Source organism: Arachis ipaensis, chromosome B9, assembly GCF_059453495.1.
Source record: "Arachis ipaensis isolate K30076 ecotype BB chromosome B9, ASM5945349v1, whole genome shotgun sequence".
NCBI classification, from domain to species: domain Eukaryota; kingdom Viridiplantae; phylum Streptophyta; class Magnoliopsida; order Fabales; family Fabaceae; genus Arachis; species Arachis ipaensis.
This window is the reverse complement of record NC_142444.1, coordinates 101243034-101256574: the sequence shown is the minus strand read 5'-3', so window position 1 is coordinate 101256574 and position 13541 is coordinate 101243034. Positions and strand designations below refer to the sequence as shown.

General features: G+C 37.6%; 1 non-coding gene across 1 annotated transcript; it reads left to right on the top strand.

The window, feature by feature from the left end:
- The first annotated feature begins 312 nt into the window (after window positions 1-312).
- LOC148545658 (small nucleolar RNA R71) lies at window positions 313-420 on the top strand. Its single transcript, XR_015901016.1, has one exon. It is a non-coding gene; the product is annotated as a small nucleolar RNA R71 (small nucleolar RNA).
- The last annotated feature ends 13121 nt before the right edge of the window (window positions 421-13541 follow it).

The following is a 13541-nucleotide window of genomic DNA, read 5'->3' as shown; positions in this document are numbered from 1 at the left end:
GTTGGATGCAGCTTGCATTCCATTCAGACTCTGAGAAATCATATTGACTTGCTGAGTCAATATTTTATTCTGAGCCAATATGGCATTCAGAGTATCAATTTCAAGAACTCCCTTCCTCATAGGCGTCCCATTACTCACAGGATTCCTTTCAGAAGTGTACATGAACTGGTTATTTGTAACCATGTCAATGAGTTCCTGAGCTTCTGCAGGCGTTTTCTTTAGGTGAATGGATCCACCTGTAGAATGGTCCAGTGACATCTTTGATAGCTCAGACAAACCGTCATAGAATATATCCAGGATGGTCCATTCTGAAAGCATGTTAGAGGGACACTTTTTGGTCAGTTCCTTGTATCTCTCCCAAGCTTCATAGAGGGATTCACCTTCTTTCTGTTTGAAGGTTTGAACATCTACTCTAAGCTTGCTAAGCTTTTGAGGAGGAAAGAACTTGGCTAAGAAAGTCGTGACCAGCTTATCCCAAGAGTTCAGGCTATCTTTAGGTTGAGAGTCCAACCATACTCTAGCTCTGTCTCTTACAGCAAATGGGAAAAGTATAAGCCTGTAGACCTCGGGATCAACCCCATTGGTCTTAACAGTATCACAGATTTGCAAGAATTCAGTTAAAAACTAAAAAAGATCTTCTGATGGAAGTCCATGAAACTTGCAGTTCTGTTGCATCAGAGAAACTAATTGAGGCTTTAGCTCAAAATTGTTTGCTCCAATGGCAGGGATTGAGATGCTTCTTCCATGTAAATTGGAATTTGGTGCAGTAAAGTCACCAAGCATCTTCTTTGCATTGTTATTATTTTCGGCCATGTCTCCTTCTTTTTCGAAAATTTCTGTTAGATTTTCTCCAGAGAGTTGTGCTTTGGCTTCCCTTAGCTTCCTCTTCAAAGTCCTTTCAGGTTCAGGATCAGCTTCAACAAGAATGTTCTTATCCTTGTTCCTGCTCATATGAAAAAGAAGAAAACAGAAAAGAAAATATGGAATCCTCTATGTCACAGTATAGAGATTCCTTTATGTGAGTAGAAGAAGATAAGAATAGAAGAAGGAAAAGATAAGAATCTAAACACAGGGGAGAGGAATGGGTTTGAATTTTTAGATGAAGAGGAGTGTCAGTAAATAAATAAATAATTAGAAGGAGATGAGGGAGAAGAATTTTCGAAAATCATTGAAAAGAAAAGAAAAATATTTTTGTTTTTAAATTAAATTTAAAGTTAGAATTCGAAAATACAAAAAAGAAAAATTAAATTAAATTAAAGTAAAAATTAAAACAATTAGTTAATAAAAAAGGAATTTTGAAAAAGAGGGAAGGGATTTTCAAAAATTAGAAAGAGAGAGTTAGTTAGGTAGTTTTGAAAAAGATATGAATCAAACAAAAAGATAAGATTAATTGAAAAAGATTTGAAAATCAATTTTGAAAAGATAAGAAGCTAGAAAATAAGTTAGAAAAGATTTTGAAATTAATTTTGAAAAAGATGTGATTGAAACTTATTTTGAAAAAGATTTGAAAAAGAAATTTAAAAAGATTTGATTTTGAAAATTAAAGTTGATTACTTGACTAACAAGAAACAAAAAGATAGGATTTTAAAATTTAAAGATTGAACCTTTCTTACTAGGCAAGTAACAAACTTAAAATTTTTGAATCAATCACATTAATTGTTAGCATTAATTTTGAAAATATGAAATAAAAATAAGAAAAAGATTTTTGAAAATCAATTTGAAATTTTCGAAAATTATGAAAGAAAAATGAAAAAGATTTGAAAAAGATAGAATTTTTTAAATTGAAAATTTGATTTGACTCATAAGAAACAAATAGATTTTTAAAATTTTTGAAAAAGTCAACTCAAATTTTCGAATTTTATGAGTGAAAAAGGGAAAGATATTTTTTTTATTTTTTTGAATTTTTAATGATGAAAGAGAAAAACATCAAAAAGACTCAATGCATGAAAATCTTGGATCAAAATAAATGATGCATGCAAGAACACTATGAATGTCAAGGTGAACACCAAGAACACTATGAATGTCAAGATGAACACCAAGAACATTTTGAATGTCAAGATGAACACCAAGAACTTATTTTTTTGAAAATTTTTTTAGAAAAGGAAAACATGCAAGACTCCAAACTTAGAAATTTTTAATTTTTTAGACACTAACAAATTGAAAATGCATATGAAAAACAAGAAGAGATGCAAAACATGAAAATGCAAAGATCAAACAAGGAAATTCATCAAGAACAACTTGAAGATCATGAAGAATGCAATGCATGAATTTTCGAAAAATGCAAGAAAGAGATAAACATGCAATTGACACCAAACTTATGACTTGACACTAGACTCAAACAAGAAACACAAAATATTTTTAGTTTTTATGATTTTATTAATTTTTTTGGATTTTTCGAAAATTCTTTTGAAAAGGAAAATAAGGATTTCAAAATTTTTAATAGGAATTCCAGGAATCTTGCAATGTTAGTCTAAAATAACTGTTCAAGAATTAGATATGGCTCACTAGCCAGCCAAGCTTTCAGTGAAAGCTCCGGTCCAAAACACTAGACATGGCCAATGGCCAGGCAAGCTTTAGCAGATACAAATCAGACATACAACAGCTGATACTTCATTCAACTTGCTTCTGTGCTGATGAGTGGAAGCCTCGGTCCAAAAGAGTTAGACATGGCTTTACAGCCAGCCAGGCTTCAACATGTTTCATGAAACTCTAGAATTCATTCTTAAAAAATTTTGAAGCCATAGAATAATTTTTTTTTGAAATTTTTTTTTAATTTTTTTTTGTCGAAATATTTTTCGAAAATAAAAATAAAAGCTTAAAATTAAAATAAAATTACCTAATCTGAGCAACAAGATGAACCGTCAGTTGTCCAAACTCGAACAATCCCCGGCAACGGCGCCAAAAACTTGGTGCACGAAATTGTGATCATCAACAATGGCGCCAAAGACTTGGTGCTCTCAAACGTGAATCACACTTTGTCACAACTTCGCACAACTAACCAGCAAGTGCACTGGGTCGTCCAAGTAATAAACCTTACGTGAGTAAGGGTCGATCCCACGGAGATTGTCGGCTTGAAGCAAGCTATGGTCACTTTGTAAATCTCAGTCAGGCGGATTCAAATGGTTATAGAGAATTGATAATTAAAACATAATTAGAATATAAACTAGGATAAAGATACTTATGTAATTCATTGGTGAGAATTTCAGATAAGCGTATAGAGATGCTTTCGTTCCTCATGAACCTCTGCTTTCATGCTGTCTTCATCCAATCATTCCTACTCCTTTCCATGGCAAGCTGTATGTTGGGCATCACCGTTGTCAATGGCTACATCCCGTCCTCTCTGTTAAAATGGTCCAATGCGCTGTCACTGCATGGCTAATCATCTGTCAGTTCTCGATCATACTGGAATAGGATTTACTATCCTTTTGCATCTGTCACTACGCCCAGCACTCGCGAGTTTGAAGTCACAGCCATCCCTTCCCGGATCCTACTCAGTATACCACAGACAAGGTTTAGACTTTTCAGATCTCAGGAATGGCCGTCCATGGGTTCTAACTTATACCACAAAGACTCTAATATCTCAGACTCGATCCCCTGTATTAGATATCTAAGAGATACTCATTCTATCTCATCTTCATGTAGAACGGAAGTGGTTGTCAAGCACGTGTTCATAAGTGAGAATGGTGATGAGTGTCACATAATCATCACATTCATCATGTTCTTGGGTGCGAATGAATATCTTAGAATAGGAATAAGCTTGAATTGAATAGAAAAACAATAGTACTTTGCATTAATACTCGAGGAACAGTAGAGCTCCACACCTTAATCTATGGTGTATAGAAACTCTACCGTTGAAAATACATAAGAACAAGGTCTAGGCATGGCCGAGAGGCAAGCCTCCATGATCTCAGAACTAAACGTCCAAAAGATCCCTAAATACAATAGTAAAAAGTCATATTTATGCTAAACTAGTTACTAGGGTTACAGAGATAAGTAAATGATGCAGAAATCTATTTCCGGGGCCCACTTGGTGTGTGCTTGGGCTGAGCATTGAAGCTTTCACGTGGAGAGGTCTTTCTTGGAGTTAAACGCCAGTTTATAACCTGTTTCTAGTGTTTAACTCCACATTGCAACCTGTTTCTGGCGTTTGACTCCAGAATAGGGCAAGGAGCTGGCGTTGAACGCCAGTTTGTGACGTCTAAACTCGGGCAAAGTATGGACTATTATATATTTCTGGAAAGACCTGTATGTCTACTTTCTAACGCAATTGAGAGCGCACCATTTGGAGTTCTGTAGCTCTAGAAAATCCACTTTGAGTGTAGGGAGGTCAGAATCCAACAGCATCTGCAGTCCTTCTTCAACCTCTGAATCTAATTTTTGCTCAAGTCCCTCAATTTCAGTCAGAAAATACCTAAAATCACAGAAAAACACACAAACTCATAGTAAAGTCCAAAAATGTGAATTTTATTTAAAAAATAATAAAAATATACTAAAAAATAACTAAATCATACTAAAAACTATGTAAAAACAATGGCAAAAAGCGTATAAATTATCCGCTCATCAGCTGCGCCTTGTTTTTTTCTTTTGTGAAGCCCAAAAAAGTTAAATAAATTCACGTAGCGCTCCTTTGTTTCTCCTTGGCTTTGTTGAGAGCTACGTTGCTTCCTTTTAACTTTACATGCATGCTTCCATGACTTTATAAAATAATGCCAATGCTTTCATTTGCTTAACTACTAATGCCGTAGCATTCATTCTCTCTTGGTATTAAAAATTTAATGCTTCATGCATGCATGATTGTTTTTAATGCCTTGGCATTGATTTAATAATGCATGCTTTCATTAATTTAATAATAATACCACTGCATTAACATTGCATTCATTCAATTTGTTCTCAATTAAATGCATGTCTGCTTTATTAGTTAGTAATGCCATTTTAGCGTTGAAGCATGATTCATTTAACGCCTTCATTCATTAGTATTAGTAATGCATGCATGCTTTCATTATATATTCATGCATGCATAAGGCATTACTAATTAAATGCATCATGGTCATGGGCCACGCTTTTAAAAGCGTGGCCTAACGTTCCAAAGCGTGCTCAACATTAAAGTGTGCTCCAAAATTCTTTTTTTCTCCTTTTTAGCTTATTTTGTGTTTTTTTTGCTTCTTTTTCTTCTTATTTCCTACAAAGTTTATCAAATCAAAAGATCAAAGAAATATACCATTTAAGCACAAAAGAATGCAACATTTAAGCACTAATTATCAATTTCTTGTATGAAAAAGCATAGAAAAACATGACATGATGACATGTCATCACAACACCAAACTTAAACCTTGCTTGTCCCCAAGCAAGAAAAGAATCATGCAATAAAGATTGACAATCCAAGGTATGAAGAATAGCAACTCAATGTTCATGGTTAGCTGATAAACCCCGATTTTGTGGTTTATCTTGTGCTTATTTTGGGGGATTTTATCAACATTTCTCACACTTATTCGCAAGAAATGCATGGTTTTGTGTTCACTTCCCAATATTGCTCCATGATGGAAAACATGCTTATTTTGCCTTAAAACTGCCATATTTAAATCATCTTCTATTGCCATTCGATGCCGTGATGTATTTGTTGAGTAATTTCAGGAGTTATAGGGTAGGAATGACTTAGAAGAGAGGGAGAAAGCATGTACAAAAAGGGAGGAACATGAAGAATTGAGATCTTGGAAAAAGCAGCATCAGCGCGCCCGCGCACTCCACGCACACGCGTGGATGAGGTTGGCTGGAAGCGGCGCGCAAGGATGGACGCATCCGCGCGGATCAGAAGATTCCTATCAACGCGCACGCACGCTTGGCGCGCACGCGTGGATCGCAAAAGCAATCGGCGCGCACACACGCATGGCGCGCACGCGTGGGAAGCTGCACGTGACCTCATTAAAGGAAATCGTGCCTGGCGATTTCTAAGGCTCATGAGGCCCAATTCCAAGCTGTTTCTGCATGAAAAAGACGCAAGGATGCTAGTGGAAAACGGAGGATCAATCATTTTACACTAGGACATAATTTTTAGCTAGTTTTTGGTTCTTGGGTGATTCTAGAGAGAGAAACCCTTGTTCCTCTCTAGATCTAGTTTTAATTTGATCTTCCCTTGTTGATTTATGAATTGGATCTTGTTAATTGCTAATTTTAATTGTTCAATTTGAATTCCTTGCTACAATTTTGCTTATATCTTGTGATAGTTTATGGATCCTTGTTACTTGTCATTTTATACCCATTTCATGAATGTTGTGATTCTTGACTTGTTGATGTTACATTGATGATTTCTATGTTTAGTCTTGTTGTTTTGATGATTGTATGTTGATAATTGTTAGTGAGTATTTGTAGATTCCAATTTAATTGCTATTTTGAACATGTCTTTTGTTAATGCTTACTATGTGTTCGATGAATTGTTTACTTTGATTATGGAGTAGTCTTCTTTACTCTTGCCTAGGTCAAGGGAATTGGGTAAACTTGAGTCATTAGGTCTAATGGATTTGATGATTTGGGAGCCCTTGGTGGTCAATTTGATACTCATTGACTCCAACCCACTACTAATCTAATTAGTAGGTAGGTTGGGACTTATGGGTTGATGTGATCAAAGCCATTTGACGTACTTCAAGTCTAGGAGTAGATATCACGTACTTAAGACTTTGAGGGTAGACTTAATGAGCTTGGTTCCTTATAATTTTTAAGATATGGTTGTTAGACAAGGATGGTGATCCCAATTCCCATGCCTAGCCAAGAGTTGCTTTTATTATTCATATTTGAAAACCAACTTTCTCAATTATTTGCTTTAGTTATAGTTACTTTTTTGGTTTATAATAGAATTAAGTGGAATGTTACTTATTCATTGGAATTGCTCATGTTTTGCTTAGTTAATTGAATTAGTTTGTTGCAATTTAAGATTACTTGCTTGTTAAGATTCCCATTTATTTTCATGCTCATAACTCACAACCCCGGATTTCTAACTAATGTTGAAGCATATGTTTGCCCATTCCTTGTGAGACGACCCGAGGCTTGAATACTTCGGTTATTTCTATTGGGGTTGAACTTGTGACAACCAAATCCCTCTTCTAAATTTGACACCCGAGGATTGTTGTTGGTAGAGCTATACTTGCAATGCAATTTTATTGAAGAAAATCTTTACCAATACACCCTTGGGGACAATCGGGTCAAATTTTTGGCGCCGTTGCCGGGGAATGGTTGCAACATGTGCCTTGATATTGGTTATATGAATATGTGAATATTGTAGATATTTTACCTCTTCCAATACTTAGCTATAGTTTAGACTTCTTTTACATTTGTGCTATGACTTTCAAGTTTGATGACTCGATCTCAATTGAATTCTAGCTTAGCCAATTTTGATCCCGAGATTAAAAGAACTTTGTTACACACTCAGCAAGCTAGACGGCGGTTGGACTATACGCCTAGTACTTCGGCCTCTCTTGAGGAAAATACCAAATCACTAGACGTCATCGAGAGTGACTTGGAGTCTGCTACTTCCTATTCTTCTGTTGACACTACTAATACATCTTTGCATCCTACAGGTGAGCCACACATGGCGGAGCCACGCCGGATCACTTTGCATGAGCAAGGAGCTCTGGATATCATACTTCAACCGTTGCAAGCAAGGTATCCTAACCTTGATCCGAACTTTGAGTTGAAGAGTAGCTTGATAAATCTACATCCTAAGTATCATGGGTTGCCGGGTCAAGACCCCATCCGACATTTGAAAGATTTTCAAGCTCCATGAGGCAGAAGAGGAAGGAACCAACGGAGAACATTCCCTTCGACGAGAAAAGATTCAAGACTGCCTTCCATGAACGAGAATTTGAGCGGATAAAGCTCAAAAAGATACTACCCGAGTTAAACTTCCAAATCAATGAAGACGAATGCCCACAGATTCGGGAGAAGATTAAAGAAAGAGGATGGCAATTGCTCACCAATCCAGAGGGGAAGATCAATGCAAACCTCATCAAAGAGTTCTACACAAATGTGGTCAGAGAAGACAAAACCAGAGCCCCAACCTTCAAAAGCTATGTAAGGGGAAAGGAGGTAGACTTCAGTCCAAATGCTATAATAAGAACTCTTCACCTGAAATCACCATACTTTGATGAGCCTAGCTATCATACAAGGATAAGTAAAAGCCAAGACAATGATGAGCTCACTGAGATAGTGACTGACATCTGTGTTGTAGCAGCTGACTAGGAAAGGTATGGAGATGGGAGACCCCGTTTCATCAAGAGGGGAGACCTTAGCCCAGAAGCCAAGGGGTGGTTTGAACTCGTGAGGAGGTCTATTCTCCTAGCTGCAAATAATTCAGAGGTAAATATTAATCGAGCAACTATGGTACATTGCCTAGTACAAGGTGGAGAAATCAACGTGCATGAACTTATAGCTGAGGGAATTCAAGATTCAGCTGAGAAGCTTGAATCAGGTGCCAGGCTTTGGTACCCCAGTACCATTCTCCGATTGTGCACAAAGGCCAAGGTGGTCTTTGAGGATAGTAATCCAGACTGGGTTAACCCAGGGAGGCTAATGACAACCCAGCGTATGGCCTATACTACACCTGCTCAGTAACAAAGAAGGCCACAAATAGGGAAACTAAAAGCAAGGGAAGGAACTCACCAAGAAGAGTCTCATCAGGAAGAATATCAACAGGGAGAGCATCCTTACCCAGCCGATCTGAATATGAATTATCTTCTAAGAGCTATTGAAGATTTGGGGATGAGACATATGGAAGAACAAGAGCAAATATTGAACTGGATGAGCCAACAAGAAGAGTGGAAGAAACAACAAATGGAGCAGCAACAGGAACAATACTCCCAGCTCACTCAAACCATCCACCAAGTTACCGAGAGGCAAGAACGTCAAGATAAGCATTTGCAGGAACTCAATCAGCGACAACTAGCCCAGATGAAAGCATTCAATGAGTTCACTGTACTTAATGAAGGACGACAACTACATCGGGAGGAGTTCAACGTCAACACTCAAGCCAAGCTAAACTACATGTCCAGTAATATGCATCAGCTACACTATGCCATCCCTAAATATGATGAGGTCCAAAAAGATTTTGTAGAACAAGAAGAGAGGAAAGTGAAACAGCAAAAGGAGACACTCAAGAAGAAGATGGAAGATGGTGGTTTCTGGAAGAAGCTGCTTGGAAAAGGCAAGGGAAGTGGGAGCACAAGCAATCAAGAAGGAGAGCATGGACATCCACAAGAGTAAAAGGTGGTGGAGTTCCTTCTTTGGTCCATCTTTCTCTATGCTTTAAATAAGGAAGATCTTGTATGAAATAGAACTTGCTTCCATTTCAGTTTAAACATTTCTAAATTCCTTCTTTTAAGTTCTTGTTGAAGAGGTTTATGATATCTAGTCCTTATGTCACTGCATCTTTACCGTGCTTACTTATATGTTTGTCCCTTTAAATCAGATGAAAAAGAGAATGAGTGTGTTTTTAAAAAGACCAAAGTGGAGTTCATAATATGGAAGTGCATTCATGAGTTTTTTGGTGTGATCATAAGTTAGCTAAGTTGGTTCAACCATAAGGTGGGAAGACAACTATCTGTCATGAATACTATACTTGAGACACACCCCCATGAGACTAGATAAATAAGAAGATCCTAATAAGAAAAAGGGAAAGAACAATCAAAGTTGAGGAATAAAAGAAAAAGATTAAGCAATAAGACTAGGCACCAATGGTTTTAAATCTTGAGGCATGTGTCTGTGGTGTTCTTGTATTAGGGATCTACTTGGATGAATAAGCTCTTAGGGGTGCCTTATCACTTGGTAACTTGGGTTAACTAACTCGGGATTATCAGCTGAAAGTCCACTATCAAGAGTAACCCTCACCACAGAATATTTAGTAACCCAAAGAGGTGCTGGACACCAAGGCCTCAAGAAAAGAAAATGAATAAACTATATGCCTGTGGTGTGTATGTATGGGGGAGAGGCTTGAGGGAGTAAGTCCTTAGGGGTGTCTCAACACCTAGCACCTTGAACCAACTGGTTCGGGAGTGTTGGCTGAAAGCTTATCTTAAAGAGTTGCCCCCTTATAGAACACTTAGCCTAAGAACACAAATAAGCCCTGAAATAACAACAAAAGGATCAATAAATAAAAGTTTCATGGGATGCAATCATAGTGTGTATTCTATGATATGATAAAGGTCTGAAAGCCAGGAATGAACCTAAGTTGCTATGCATGAAATCACTATAAAACCAGGGACATGACTTCCACAAGAATGACTCATTTCTCTTGGTATCTCATTCATCATTCTCTTGTTCCAGTACTTGCTTAGGGACAAGCAAGCTTTAAGTTTGGTGTTGTGATGCCAGGGCATTTTGGCCAGTTTCACTGACCTTTTCTTTACTGTTTTTAGAATAGTTTCATGCATTTTCTTAGGAAATAAGCTAGTTTTGGGTAGATATTCACTTACACCTTGATTCAAGCATACATTGTGCATTTTACATGATTTCATGAGGATTTTGCATGAGTTTAGTGACAAATTGTATTCTGCATTACCCATGACTTGGACTAGAACTTTGATGCACTCTATTGCTTGATTTCAGGACCAAAGGAAGCAAGGAATGGGAGGTAACTTGCAAAGTTAAAAGTGACTGCCAATGACGCTCTCGAAGCCATCATTACCCACGTTAAGAGTCACGTTAAATAAGTTAACATGAACTCTAATGTGAAGAAGGGAATTTGAGCCAACGTTAGTGACACTTAACATTATCACTAACGTTGGCCAATGCTCACAAGTGGCCACGTTAGAGTCCACGTTAACTTAGTTAACGTGGCCTCTAACGTTAAAAGGGGGAAAGGAAGCAAATGTTAATGACATTCAAAATTGTCACTAACGTTGGCCTAAGTGCACAATGCCACGTTAACTCCCACGTTAACTTGGTTAACATGGAAGCTAACGTGAAGAGGCAAGAGTGGTCGACAACGTTAGTGACACCCAACATTGCCACTAACGTTGGAAGCAACCACACAACCCCAAGGAGCCACGTTAACTTCCACGTTAACTTAGTTAACGTGGAGGCTAACGTGAGAGAAGAAGGTGATGGACAACGTTAGTGACACTCAACATTGTCACTAACGTTGGAAGGAGCCACACAAGCCACTATGAGTCACGTTAACTCCCACGTTAACTTAGTTAACGTGGAAGTTAACGTGGATGAGGAATGATGAGCCAACGTTAGTGACACTCAACATTGTCACTAACGTTGGGGATGGCTAAGCATGGCCACATTATACGCCACGTTAACCTAGTTAACGTGGATTCTAACGTGAGACATGGGGGCACATTGGAACGTTAGTGACAATGTTGAATGTCACTAACGTTCTCGAAGGATGGCAAGCCCACGTTAAAGATCCACGTTAACTAAGTTAACGTGGGCTCTAACGTAGGAGCAATGGGGGCTTTTCAACGTTATTGGGAATGTTAAGTCCCAATAACGTGTGCGAAGGACCTAGAGGCAATGTTGGTGGCAACGTTTATGCCACTAACGTTGAGGTTAAAGTGGCTTTTACTTAGGAACGTTAGTGAGAAAGTTGATTGTCACTAACGTTCTCGAACTCATATTTTCACTAAACGTTAACAACCCTAACGTCCTGAGCTAAAATATCTGCCCACTTCACACTTTCTCTCTGCAAGTACAGCCAAGCCCAAATGAAGAAGAGAACTGCTTCAAACTCAAGATCCAAAGGCCCAAGACTTGAAGAGCCAACTAGAAGATGAGAAGAGTAGTATATATAGGAGTAGCTTTGAATTATTTTAGGGAGTTGCTAGTTGTTGGAAAATAGCATAGAACTACTTTCTGTATTTTACTTTCTTTGCTCTTCTAGTTTTCATCATGTATTCTCCATCTTTGTTTTCATTTTCCAGAGCTATGAACAACTAAACCCCTTTCACTAGGTTAGGGAGCTCTGTTGTAATTTGATGGATCAATACTAGTTTTCATTATTATTCTTCTATCTTTTCTCTTGATTTTACTTGAAAGCTTTCGATCTTCATCCAATTGGGTAGTTATCTTGGAAAAGAAACTATTCATACTTGGATCTCTTCTGAACCTTGGAAGAGGAATGAAGAGATCAAGCTAGAAAAGCTTTCTCATGCTGGACCAAATTGGGTTTGGATGGATATGTGACTATAATCCTCTCAATGCTTGATTTGGGAAATGCATGTGGTATAATCAGTGACCATACTTCATCTCTTCTCATGAGCAATTGACCAAGGAATTGGCTATTGATCAAGATTTGAGAGATTGAATTACAAGAAATTGTAATTCAATCACTTAAGATTGCCAAGGAGATCAATGAGTGCATTCATTGAGAAAGAGATGTAAATGAGATTGATCCGGAGAATGCAACATATCCTAAGCCCAATGAACTCCCCATTTCTGATCTTACCCATTCTCTTTAATTTCTGTCATTTACATTTATGAGCAATTCTCCCATTCCCATTTAAGATTCTGCAATTTACTTTCTGTCATTTACTTTCCCGCATTTAACTTTCTGCAATTCACAACTCAATTTCTGATTTGCTCAACTAGAACATTCCTCTAATTAAAGTTGCTTGATCAATCAATCCTTGTGGGATTCGACCTCACTCTATTGTGAGTTTTTACTTAACGACAAATTCGGTACACTTGCCGAAGGAAATTTGTTATGAGACAAGTTTTTCGTCCATCAGCGAACTACTTGGTTGCGAAAGTCTTCCCTCCCAACTTTTTGAAAAACCAAAGGGGCAAGTTGAGGAGTGATTTCAAATAATATATTTGGGATGACCCTCACTTGTGGAAGAGGGGCGTGGACCAAGTAATTCGAAGATGTGTCCCGGAGTCTGAATTCCAACTAATTCTTGAAGCTTGTCATTCGTTCGAATGTGGTGGCCACTGATACGCACAAAACTTGTCTCTCAACAAATTTTCTTTGGCAAGTGTACCGAATTTATCGTCAAGTAAAAACTCACAATAGAGTGAGGTCGAATCCCACAGAGATTGATTGATCAAGCAACTTTAATTAGAGGAATGTTCTAGTTGAGCGAACCAGAATTTGATTTGAGATTTGCAGAAAATTAAATGGCGGGAAAGTAAATAGCAGAAACAGTAAATGCTAGAAATAAAGAGCTGAATGTAAATGGCGGAAAGTAAATTGCAGAATCTTAAACGAGAATGGGGTAATTGCTCATAAAAGTAAATGGCAGAAATTAAAGAGAATGGGTAAAATCAGAAATGGGGAGTTCATTGGGCTCAGGAGATGTTGCATTCTCCGGATCAAGTTCATTTTCATCTCTTTCTCAATCAATGCATTCATTGATCTCCTTGGCAATCTTAAGTGATCGAATTCCAATTTCTTGGTAATTCAATCTCTCAAATCTTGATCAATAGCCAATTTCTTGGTCAATTGCTCATGAGAAGAGATGAAGTATGGTCACTGATTATACCACATGCATTTCCCAAATCAAGTGTTGGTAGGATTATAGTCACATATCCATCTAAACCCAATTTGGTCC